This window comes from Eptesicus fuscus, chromosome 8 (genome assembly GCF_027574615.1).
Source record: "Eptesicus fuscus isolate TK198812 chromosome 8, DD_ASM_mEF_20220401, whole genome shotgun sequence".
Classification (NCBI taxonomy): domain Eukaryota; kingdom Metazoa; phylum Chordata; class Mammalia; order Chiroptera; family Vespertilionidae; genus Eptesicus; species Eptesicus fuscus.
In genome coordinates, this window is record NC_072480.1 from 57,294,655 (window position 1) to 57,307,261 (window position 12,607).

A 12,607-nucleotide genomic window follows, 5' to 3' on the forward strand; every position below is an offset into this window, starting at 1 on the left:
TTAAAAATAAGCTACTTCTAATTTTGATATTGCATCTTTCTAGTAAAAAAAAGTGAAATGCTTTATTAGAATATATTATAATGATACATCACCTTGAAATGTTTAATTAGAAATGTATTAAATTTGTTTTCTAAAAGCCATACAATTTTACATATATTAAGTAATGTCACTGCATACTGAATTTCTTTAGGTGCAAAGGCTGTCCCTTTATTGTGACAAGTAGTACTTAGTCTGTCTAATTTTCTTAATCAAATAATTCTTAGTTACTTTCATCTGGATCTACAGAGTACCACAGTGACAAATTAAAAAATACAAACAACAACAAAAAAGCACTTTCTTCAACTTATTTATTCATAACCACACATCTATTCATCTTTCCCCCTATAATTTATTATTTCTTAATTTCAAAACCATAAATGGGACTAGGAGTTCAAATGATTGTGGTCTTTGTGTTCACTATAAATTTATTGTCATCAATAGCACCTTGGAATGCCATTTGTAGCAAATAATCTATTGCTATGACATGCCTGATTATCAAACAACATATACAAAATACAGATATTCTAAATTGTTAAGTAAGAAAATAAAATAACCAAACATCAGTGGAATTATTTTATTAGAGTATTGGAACAAATAAAATAAAGTCTGACGACAAAAATCTTTCAGCTAATTTGTGAAAGTTTCATGGTAATCAGCAATATCCTGTAGTTCTTGAACCTTTCATTATCCTGGCTCTTATTCCTTGTTATTACTTCAAGGAATGCCAGAATAGTGGGCACTTAATAGATGACTGTTCATTTGGATTGAACACTTTTAAAATCCTAAATATAAAAACGTAATTAATAAGGTAAAGAGTAGACTCTGTAGTTTCAGACATTTCAAATATACATTGTAAAAAATTCCAAGTGTCATCATTAAATTTGTGTCATTGATTACATTACTTTAAAAAGTTCAAAATATTCTTGATTTATAACCAGTTAATTTTCCAAAGTCAAAATGGTTTTGAATTTTATTTCCCTTCCTAATAAAAGTTAAATACTGTGGAAAAAATAATAAATAACTATAGGAATCTGTGTTAAAAAATGCCAAATTGCCAAAATATCAAATATACTTCATTGCAATAGCAAACATATAAACCTATATTATATGTAAAACAACACCGATCATCAGATTTGACTTAGATTTCTGTATCATTCTTGTTTTCATATCTGTAATGTGAATGTGATTATTGCTTCATTAGATTCTTAAAATCCTGTAATTATGCCACAAAACAAGACTATTTTAACTGAGTCTATCTTTCAAAATGCAATTAAGTCAGTTAATACTGACAGAGTCAAACAGCAAAAGGTCGGAAGTAAAATTCTGAATATAATTAATAAACTCAAGAGCTTTTTATATGTTCTCAATTCATAACATCTATGTCGAGAAGGCTCTGAAGCATATGAGTGAAAAGTGAAAAACACAGATATTTATGTACTACTTGATATATATCATGTAAACAGTTACATGAAACTGTTCTGATGTTGAACTGAGCTTCTCATTTCATCTAAAATGCCCTGGATTGTGTAAAACAGTACTGTGTGTTTTAGCTAACTTGAGAAGACTGTGTGTCTACTTTGGCATTTCAGATAGTTTTATTTTTATATTCCTTGGTTGCAGAAGGCATTTGTTAGCAGTTCTGATATTTTTCTGATCTTCAAACTCATAACCACGAAATCTTCAGTTTAGTTATAAAGTATATGTAACTGTAGCCCCTGAAATTCAGGAGTATGAGTTCCTAGTTAGTTAGGAGGGACTTTAAAAAAATAAATAAATAAATTGGCTAAGTTTCAAATTCACTGAAAAGTTTTCAATTATTCTAATTTTACTTACAATAATTTATTAATTTTGAAAGGAAGTATGAGTGTGCCCCTCAAAAATAAAATGCAATCTACTAATTGTGAAACTTTCTGGGATTTCCAAGTAAGCAGGTTTTTAAATTAATTTACATCTTCCAAAATTCTGATTACCGTAAAAAATGTGTATGCTAAGAATTAAATCTCTCATACTGTAGTCACAGAAAATACTTGCTGGTATGTTAGATACCCACAGAAATGTTGTTAGATGTCTAAAAACAGCTTTTTAAATCTGGGAGTATTGCAGTGCTGACCTTAATTGGAAAGAAACTATGAGATAACTCTCTCCTGCTAAGAAACCTGCATGTAGGTGGGATTTCCCATGATTCAGAGACTGTGATGAATACTTACCCACAGCACCTCTCTCCCCAGACATTCTTATTTAAAGCAGAAGGTAATTTTTAAAGAAAAAGGCATTGACACATCAATCAATGCTGACCAAAAGTAATGTAAATTAGATTTCAATGAAATTTGAAATCAGTTTTCCTCTTTAAAAGACTAATAAATGACTAACCTAGAAAGATTAGAAATTGTAAAAATTTCAGGTTTGGCCATCTATTTTTATTTGTAAGACAGAAATACCGGAAAGTAGATTCCCAATATAAAGGAATAGCAAAAACAAAAGTTAATCCACTTCTTATATCACTAGTTTGAAAACTGACTTGAAGCAAGGCGTGATAAATTGAGTCAGAAAGAGAGTAAATTAGCAATGTGTGGATGTCCAAAACTAACATTTGGACATTACAGCCATCTGGTGACGTGTTTTTGTACAGTGGACTTGTAGAATCACCGAGTAGTATGTGCTTTTTAATAAATACTGAATTATTTAAAACTACTGCGATTGCAGTGTTCTGAGTGCTCACTTCTTTTAACCATTATGCTTCTGAGAATGCTGGAATTTCCTACACCACCCTGTGTGGAAGGAGGTGCCCAGGAGTGGGCTGCTCCCCTCGGCTCTGCGGCTGTTTTCTGAGGTCCTTTCGAGCTCTGCTTTTTCTAGGGGAGAGCCCACAGTTCTCACTGAATGCAGCGGGGGCTGGGGGAGGTCAGGTACCGCCGCTGCGAGACCTCCGAGCGGGCGTGCGTTTGGGTCTCCACACTGCCGGGTGGAGGAGGCACGTTTCAACGATTGAGGCATCCGTCGCTCGCGGGTGTACTGCGTTCGTCTCTGTCTGAAACGATCTTTGCACCGAGTAATCCCTCTTCCATGTGGGAGTCAAGTCGCTGGGTTTTTACTTATCTTTGGCTCCTGACGGCGCGGAGCAGACCCCCTCATCACCATCACGACCCCATCGAGAGCGGGGAAAGTAATGCCTAGGAATCACACCGCATATACGTCGAGTGCCCGGGAGGAGGAGAAGGGGGCTCTCGGGAAGCCGCGGGAAGCGTGCGCTGCCGGGCGGGTGCAGGGCGGCTCGGGCGCGCGGGGATCCGCTCGCGCGCAGGGCTGGCTCCCGGAGGGCGTGGCGGGGGCGTGGCGCGAGGTGTCCGGCCGGGCGCTCCGCGCGGCGGCGGGGGGCGGGCGGCGGGGGGAGCGCGGCCGGAGGGAGGCGGTGCGGCGCCGCAAGCGGCTCTCGGCTCCCGCTCTCTCCCGACCGCCTAGCCCGAGCTGCCGTGGGCGGGGCCTGCGTTGATTGGCGGGCGGGCGGGGAGGTCGGAAGTACTTTGTTTTTTATGCTAATGAGGGAGTGGGGCTTGTCCGTATTTACGTTGAGGCGGGAGCCGCCGCCCTTCATTCACCCACATGGTCCTTCGAGGTGCTGCCGCCGCCGCCCGACCCGCGCCTTCGCGCCACTTCGCGCCCTCGGGCGAGGCCGGGGGGGTGGGGACGGCCTCCGCCGCGCGGCCGAGCCTCGTGCCCCCTCGCCGAGCCCCTTCGCGGGGTGGGCCGGCCGGCCGGCCGCACCCCCGGCCTGGGGCCTCCGGTCGTAGTAAAGCGGGGGGCGGGTTGGGGAGGCGGGCGCCCGAGCCCACGGCGGGCGAGGCGAAGATGGTGGCGGCGACTTCTCCCGGTGAGTCCTCCCGCCCGTCCGCCGAGTGAGTGAAACCTGTTGTGTGTGCGGCCCGGGTCCTGAGGGAGGGCGGGCGGGTGGGGCGACGGGCCCGGGGCGGCGTGGCGGCGGCGGCGGCGGCGTGGCCGGGCGGGTCTCGGGCCGTTGGCTGCCCCGGCGTGTGGCAGCCGCGACCCCGCTGCCCCGGGCTGCACGCGGCGGGCGGAGGGGCACGGCCGGGCCGGGAAGGGGCGGGTGGAGGTGGCGGCGTGCGCGCGGCGGCCGCGCCCGGGACCCGCAGAGACCCTCCCCGGGCCGCCCCGGCGGGCGGGGGGCGCGCGGCGCACACAATGGCCCCTCGGGGAAGGGCCACGCCGGGCTCGCGCCCTCGCCAGGGCTCGGGGTGCGCGCGGGGCGCCGGGTGCCCGGGTGAGGAAAGTTTCTCCCGGGGGCGAGAGTTAAAGCGCCTCCAGAACAAAGCGGCAGCGCACATGGGGCAGGCCGCGGGCCGGGAGGGGGCGCGCCCACGAGGTACCTGCGCGCCGGCGGGCGGCGCGACGTGGGCGGGAGCCGCGGGCCCCCAAACTTTGTGCGCGCGAGGGTGGGCAGAGGGCGCGGGAGCTCCGGGCGGCGCGGCCTGGACGCCACCCCCCACGCCGCGTGGGCTTTGTTACCCCGCGTGGGCAGCCCCCGGGCGGGACTCGCAACTTCCCTGGCCGCGGCCGCCCAGCAGGCCCGCGCCGGCCTTGCTGACGGCTTGGAGCCGCCTTCGCTCGCCCGCGGGCCCGGGAGCGCGGCGACGGAGGGCCGGGCCGGCTCGGCGGGAGCCGCGGCCGCGCCGCCATGTTCCTGCGGGGCGGGCTGCGCGGGGCGAGGGCGGGGGACATGGCGGCGACTGCGCGCCGCCGCCGCCGATTGTTCCCGGCTTAGGCCTCGGGCCGCGTGCGACGGGCACCGCAGTCGCGGAGCCTCCGCCCCTCTGGGCCGGGCTCGGGGGGGGGGGGGGGGGGAGCCGGGGGGACACAAAGGAGGGGCGGCGCGCCCGCGTCCTCGCCGCGTTCGGGCCTCGGCGCCGCCGGTCGCCGCGCGGCTGCCGCCGGGAAACGGTTTCGGGGGGGGGCGGGGGTTGCCGCGTCCGGCCACACTTGACTCTGACCCACCGCCCCCTGGCGGCCGCGCGGGGAACCGCGGCCGCGCGCCCCCTTGTGCGACATGTGCTGCCGGCCTGAGCTCCATGAGCGTGGCGGGCACTTTGCAGTCTCCGGTGTTCGTGCCGCCTTTTCTGTTCCTAAACGGGAGCCGAGGACGGGAGCTGGAGAGGGGCAGGCTCGTCTGAGCAGTATCGCCACGAGAGGAAATCGGCCTCCTGCCACCCCGACCACATCGTGGGGGAAACAACTCTTTATCCCGGCTTGCAGCCACGAGGTCTAGATTGGGGGAGGGGTGGGGAAGAATAGTCCCTTTGCTGCTTCTCCCTCCCGTAGGAACTGTGCAGTAGAGGTTAGGATTGCTGTCGATCATACTGGAGTCTTTCAGGATCTTTTAAAATAAGATGTGAATCTAATACTTGTGTATTTTTCAACTTTTTTTATCTTACGAATTTTCACCCATACATTGTTGGTCTTTTAAACTCCGCTAGTATTGCTGGGCTATCTTAGGTTTTTTTGATGAGTGTAATTGACATAAAGGGGTTGGAAAAGAACAAATTTAAATACGGATTTGGACGGTGGTAGTAAATTTGTGTTTTTTCCCTATCCCTCCCATCCCAGTCATTCATACACGTGGACCTAACTGCACCAAGAGCTTTTCCTAAGGATAGTTGCTGAACACGAAGTTTTCGCAAGTGGGTGAGTGTATTCTAATTTTCTTTAACTTTTCTTAAAAATAACTTTCTCTTGACTTTAATTTGAATAATTTAAGGTGGAATTGGGTTTTTCAAAGGGTGAAATGGGTAGTTTGACCATTTACATTTTCTAGAAAATCAACTCTGGGTCAGCTAATTTTTAAGTTAGTAAAAGTACAATCCAGATATCTTTATAAATCTTTGGAAACTGATGCACAGTTTACAAATGTAATTTTAGAACTGCTTTAAGTTGGATGATAAAATCTAATCTGTAGTGTTCCCAAGATTTAAAAATAATTTAAGTGGGATATATAAAATCGACCAGTTGATACACTTGAAGTATAGCCTGAACAGTAATTTTATTAATTAGTTTACCAAATAATTGCTCATTGGAAGCAGAAGAAAAGATGTTTTTCCACGTGGATGTGAAGATTTCCTCTAAAAGCTACATGAGTCAAATTATATTCTCATTGATATGAAATCTGATTTTGATTTTGTAAGTATGCCTTTGGGAATGGAAGGTAAAGGAAGAGCCACCACTTTGTTTTACAGTATTAGAATGATGATTAATTATGATTGTCTTGTGAAAAAAAGACTTCTCTATTTTTAAAGTCTAAATGTGCTTCTGAATGGAACTCGCGGGTTTAAGGTAATTAAACTCGTTTTCTCTTCCCCATTAGGGATTATGCTAAATTTTGTATGTTTTATAGCCTGTAAGAGTTTGGGGTGTTATTCTAATTATTTATTTAAAATTTAGCAGGAATAAAGAGAACATCACCTTGTAAAACTGAAGATTGTGACCAGTCAGAGTAATGTCAAAGTGCTTACAGTGCAGGTAGTGATATGTGCATCTACTGCAGTGAAGGCACTTGTAGCATTATGGTGACAGCTGCCTCGGGGAGCCATTGGTGGGCTTTAAAGCGCAGGGCCTGCTGGTGTTGAGTGCTTTTTGTTCTAAGGTGCATCTAGTGCAGATAGTGAAGTAGATTAGCATCTACTGCCCTAAGTGCTCCTTCTGGCATAAGAAGTTATGTTTTCATCCAAGCCAAGCCAAGCAAGTATATAGGTGTTTTAATGCTTTTTGTTTGCAGTCCTCTGTTAGTTTTGCATAGTTGCACTACAAGAAGAATGTAGTTGTGCAAATCTATGCAAAACTGATGGTGGCCTGCTATTTCCTTCAAGTAATTTTTACTAATTTTGTGTACTTTTATTGTGTCGATGTAGAATCTGCCTGGTGTGTCTGATGTGACAGCTTCTGTAGCACTAAAGTGCTTATAGTGCAGGTAGTGTTTAGTTATCTACTGCATTATGAGCACTTAAAGTACTGCTAGCTGTAGAACTCCAGCCTCGGCCTGTCGCCCAGTCAAACTGTCCAGTTACTGAACACTGTTCTATGGTTAGTTTTGCAGGTTTGCATCCAGCTGTGTGATATTCTGCTGTGCAAATCCATGCAAAACTGACTGTGGTAGTGAAAAGTCTGTAGAAAAGTAAGGGAAAATCAAACCCCTTTCTACACAGGTTGGGATCAGTTGCAATGCTGTGTTTCTGTATGGTATTGCACTTGTCCCGGCCTGTTGAGTTTGGTGGGGATTGTGACCAGAAGATTTTGAAAATTAAATATTACTGAAGATTCACCTTCCACTTTTAAATGTTCCAGAGATAAAAAGTACTAAAAATACCATTGCAATTTTAATTTGTCAGTGTGAAGTTTGTATATGTAACTTTGCTTCTTAAATCAAATTTCATCTTTTTGTACTAAAACATTTCACTACTAGGGTTGTATGTCAGATTTTACTATGTTTTTTATATTTTCTGTCTAATTATTTGATTATCAAGCATTCCATTATGATTGTAAAGGTTATTTACTTTAATAAATGCATGGTAATCTGTAAAATTAGGATATGCCTTTTTGCTTTCTTAATGTTTTATCTTAAAATTTAATAAATTATATTACTTGTACACTACTCAAGTATTTAAATTTGGTAAAAATTTCATTCTGTTTAAAGCAGTGTATAAAGAAAGTTGTTTAAGCATGGAATGTAGATTTGTGAGGGAGGCTGTCTTTTTTTTCTAGTAAACAAATATTTTACCAATATTACCAGTTCATGATAAAACTGTTCGCTAGTTATTATACTAGTTCTCTGGTAATTTTTAATGATGTATAAACTTTTAGTGATCCTTAGACTCTGCTTTCTGGAAGTTAAAAATAAGAACACAAGACATACTGGTGCCAAATGGAGTCACAAGTATGTGTATGAGTACATGTCTCTATCGCCAAGAGTGTAGAAGTTGGGTGGAAATTTGAAAATCATTTTGCAACAATTCTAGGCTGATGTAACTTAAGTCACTGGAGTGGAACTTAAGTGGCAGTTATAGTATTTTATCCAACATTTCTACCCCTTTTTTCATGTGTCTTTAGGTTATGTTTCTTATGTGTAGAAAAATGTGGGTTAACTTAGGAATGATCAGATTTGAAAAGATTGGTTGTTAAAATTGTGCCTGTACTGAATTTTAGTAATAGGAAACAAATTTTCATAACCTTACTATACCACCTAATAAATTTATAAAACATTTAAAAATATATATTAAGTCTAACAAGAAAATTTAAGCCTCTTGAAATTAAAGAAGTTTAATTATGGATCCCTGAATAGAAGAAAGGTAAGAGTTTCACAGTTCTGGAGTTTATTAAAAGGTGTAAATTTTCAGAATGAGAAAATAGTAAGAACCATGCAGTGATTTATAAGACAAATCTAATTGTCCTTTGAGTGTTCTTAAACCTTTGTGTTGGGGAAAAATTAGATATTATTCTGTTTGGGGTTATTCTGACATTTCTTTAAATATTTTGTAAAGTTACATAATGTTAGTATAACTTACTATGCTATGGTTACAAGGGGGGAAAGTGATGTTTACATGTACCAAACCATGTAATTGTATTTTAAAGCTTTGGGGGAAATACCTCTAGCATTGTGGTTTAAAGTGGAACAGTGATAAGAAGCCTGCCAGATGATTTCTCTAATATGCTAAAATGTAATTCAAATTTTAATAACAAAATCTTTAAAATGGTTAACTCTTTCTCCCGAGACATTACACCTCTAGTACTTGTGGTTAGAACTTAACAGGACTTTTAATCAAGACTTAATATCTACTAAACAAGTTAACAGTATATAATTTCTTTTGGAGTTTTCAGGGGGGGCTGAACACTTTGTTAGACACTAACAAAAGACTGTGCAAATATAAAGATTGCCATTAATTTAGCCATAATTTTTTGATACGAATAAGTGAACAAGTTTGCTGTAGCTGAAACTTTCTCATCTCTCGTTGACCTGGGGAGAAAGAGCATGGCCTTTTATTGTTTTAACCTTTAAATTGCTTAAGACTTAAGGTACTGACCCATTGCTTCAGGTTTGAGAGCATTAAAACTCAGAAAAAAATATAAACCTTTCTATTTCACATGTTCTACATGCACATACAAACTTCTAATTTATATTTAAAAGGAAAGCACTTAAAGTTTTACAAATTATCCTTTGTGAGATAGTGATTTTACTAAAAATTCTTGGAGATCTTCATTTTACAGGCCAACATGTCTAAGCAGAGCAAGCCAGACGTGGGTTTTTCCCTACACTTGGAAGAGTCCTACAGAATGATTCCTGACAAAATGAAACCTGCAGCTGCCTGGAGAACAATTCATTGTCAAGTTAAAGCTTATGTACTTAATGAAATAACTTGTTAGTAACTGACAATCCTGGTGTGGTTTGTCTAGCATTAAGATAAGTTAGGAGTCTCTGGGCTGAGCAGTAAAGGTAAGGAGAGCTCTGTACAAGGCTAATTTTTGGTGTATGTCTGGAAATACACATATAATACCTACTTGATACTTCACCTTCGAAGTGTGAATTAATGTATTTGTTTTGATAAGTTAATATTCTTTGTAGTCTTAGTGATAACATTAGTAAAATGTAATATTTGTGAGTTTTAAAGGATAACCAAGATGGGTATATGCAATCAATTTTAGGACCATAGAAAATTTGTTTTAAAAGGCTTAGTTTTCCTAATAATTTGAACCACAGACACATTGAGATGCCTATTTATGTATTTGCAATTTAGTCATGCTCTTTGGATTGTTTAGTGCATTTAATGTAAATAAAGTTATGTATTTTTAAATGGCTTGTTGAGAAATTGTCCAAAATGAACATAATAAAAATTTTAAGGTTTTTCTTAGTTGTGACAGTTTTTCTTTTTTGTTACAGTAAATGAAACATATTTATTGAGGTAATACGGGAAGCAGCAACAAATATCAAAGTGATTTACTAACTTAATAATTTACTGCCTATTGCATCTGTATTTGTATCCTAATTTCACAGATGCAGAAGTGAAATCAAAATTTCTTTGCAAGAAGAATATAAAACTGGTAAAAGGGCTCTGAATTTAAATTCATGTCAGTCTGTTTAGAAAGGTTAATTTCTACATAGTATTTCTAATCTGATGTTTAAATCATATCTGAATTTACTTAATTTGGAGTTTGATATGGTTCCTAATATTTTAACTTAGAATCCAGTAAGAAGGGCAACAAGTACAAATTATAAACTTAGTTATTTTTACTTATAGATAAGTTGAAGTTTAAGCTAAGAGAGGAAACCAAAGTATGAAACATCTTTTAACTGGCTTTTATTAAATACCCAATTATTTGTTGATTACTAGGGTTTGAATGTTTCTTAGGGGAGCTGTACTATATTTAAAATTGAATATGTTCTGAGCAACTCAGAATTCAGCAATTTATGTGTGTTCAAAAAAATAGTAAATATCTTAAAAATAAGATACTAGGTTGTACTTTTGATGGTAAAGCAACTATCAAAATTGCAGTCCTGTGAAGTTTTGATTCTAAAGTAAATGACAAGACAAATAGAGGTTTGGTTATTAATGAGAAGTGTTGAACATGGTGTAGAGTTGAATAAAAACCTTATCTTGGTAGCAAGCGGTACCAAGTTCAGTGCAATGTCTCCAAGACTGCAAGATTATATCTGGCCTGGAATTAGGGAGAATGTGCACTTCATAGAGAAAATGAGCATGTACCTGTTTACATGTTTATAAAGTATATGCACTATGAAGTTGCTAACAAACCAATTTTTGCCTTCAGTTTACATAGGCTAGAGGTTTGAAAGGTTTTTAAGTTCTGTTAATCTTTAAAGGAACCACTTTCCTGTATTTAAATTGTTTCTTGGCCTATTGGCTAAGATCAAGTGTATATTTAGTAGAGATGTAATTCTCTAGGAAAACCACTGTTCAACAGATTTGGGGAGCTGAGAGTTGTGAGAGTAGATGACAGGTATCTACATTCAAGGTAAGTATGTATGCCCTTTGAGCCACTTACTGGCTTTAGGCAGTAAGTACATCAAGTCTAGATACATCCTTCAACACAAAGTTAGAATGCAAAGGCCAAGGTCCAGTGAAGACTCCTGCTGGGATTCTAGAATGATTGTACACTTGCAAGATAAGGTTCTTCACTACCTTATTTTCACTTAAGTGTTACAATTACCCAAGGATATCTTTCAAAATATAAAGTCCTGGAACTTTCTTTCAGGTGCATTAGAATCTTTGGGGTGTGAGTAGGGCTGGATGCAAGCATTTTGAGAGGTCTATAGATGTTTGTATTTAAGAAAGTAACTGCTGCCATAAAATTTCCAAAATGAGCCATAGGAAAAGCAGAACATCAACACATTAGAATTCGCGTGGAGGTAAGAAACTGACTAGGACTAGAGAACAGACATTTTATTTCATGCTAGAGGCCAGGTGCATGAATTTGTGCACGGGTGGGGTCTGGCTGGCCTGCCCCGATGGGAGCTGATTGGGCGTGGGGGGGGGCGGGTTATGCGGGAGATTGGCTGTCAGGCTGGTTGGCTGGCCGCAGTGCACGTCATAGCTACAGGTTGTCTGGTAGTTCTGGCATTCCGGTCCCTTGGCTTTTATATATGTAGATAATTTATTTCCTAGTGTTTTTTTGTTTTTTTTTTTAATTTTATCTCAGAGGGAGAGGGGATATAGAGATAAAAACAATGAGAGAAACCTGTACACCCCCTACTGGGGATGGAGCCCACAACCTGTGCATGTGCCCTTGACCAAAATTGAACCCTAGATCCTTCAGTCTGCAGGCTGGCACTCATCACTGAGACAAACCAGCCAGGGCTGTTAGTTTTATAGCTGACTTGTGCTTTGGCATGACACCTTTCAGCTAGAGCCAATCTTATATTTGCTGGTGAATCCACAGGGTTTTCTTCACTCCCAACTTTAGGCAATAGTGACCCCTTAACTATTCCAATAATAACTTTGGTAAATGTTTGGCACCTAATACACTGAGTGTAAATCGGGGGATTTCCTTGGTGGTTGGCTCTTACACTATAGTCTGCAGGGTCATTCTGGCCAAGTGATTTTCTACTCCACTGTCTCAGAATTGTGAAACTTGTATATTTCCATGTGTTTGTTTTTTATTTTCATTGATATCTAAAGTTCCTATGTTTAAATGGGATGTAGTTTATGCCATGTTCTAAACATCTTTGATTCTGCTCTTAATTGTAGTTAGTCACAATAATAGACTGCTTCTTTTAAAATGATATCTTGCCTTGAGTATTCAGTAATCATCTTGATACAATGACCTTTTATTGAAGTGTTCTACCTCCTATTGTCCCCACTGTACTGTTACTCTGCAGGCTTTTTCTTCATGGACTTTGCACTTGCTTGGAAAAGTTTCTTTCTGTCCATGTCCACATAACCACATGATTTAATCATGTTTCCTTTTCAGTCTTCGTACCAATGTCAAGTCAAAGTAGCTCTACTTAATTGCATACTGTATTCTTCCCTGGGTCTTTTTCCTAATAGACTAGTAGAAT

The 12,607-nt window shown here is 41.6% G+C and overlaps 1 long non-coding RNA gene and 4 other non-coding genes across 5 annotated transcripts; all 5 read left to right on the top strand.

The window, feature by feature from the left end:
* Positions 1–3,647: 3,647 nt before the first annotated feature.
* On the top strand, positions 3,648–9,905 carry LOC114228050 (uncharacterized). Its single transcript, XR_008556828.1, has 3 exons — positions 3,648–3,907; positions 5,656–5,733; positions 9,304–9,905. It is a non-coding gene; the product is annotated as an uncharacterized LOC114228050 (long non-coding RNA).
* MIR17 (microRNA mir-17) lies at positions 6,534–6,617 on the top strand. The gene has a single exon (NR_129069.2). It is a non-coding gene; the product is annotated as a microRNA mir-17 (primary transcript).
* MIR18 (microRNA mir-18) lies at positions 6,675–6,759 on the top strand. The gene has a single exon (NR_129067.2). It is a non-coding gene; the product is annotated as a microRNA mir-18 (primary transcript).
* MIR20 (microRNA mir-20) lies at positions 6,984–7,062 on the top strand. The gene has a single exon (NR_129066.2). It is a non-coding gene; the product is annotated as a microRNA mir-20 (primary transcript).
* MIR92C (microRNA mir-92c) lies at positions 7,236–7,314 on the top strand. The gene has a single exon (NR_129068.2). It is a non-coding gene; the product is annotated as a microRNA mir-92c (primary transcript).
* Positions 9,906–12,607: the final 2,702 nt, after the last annotated feature.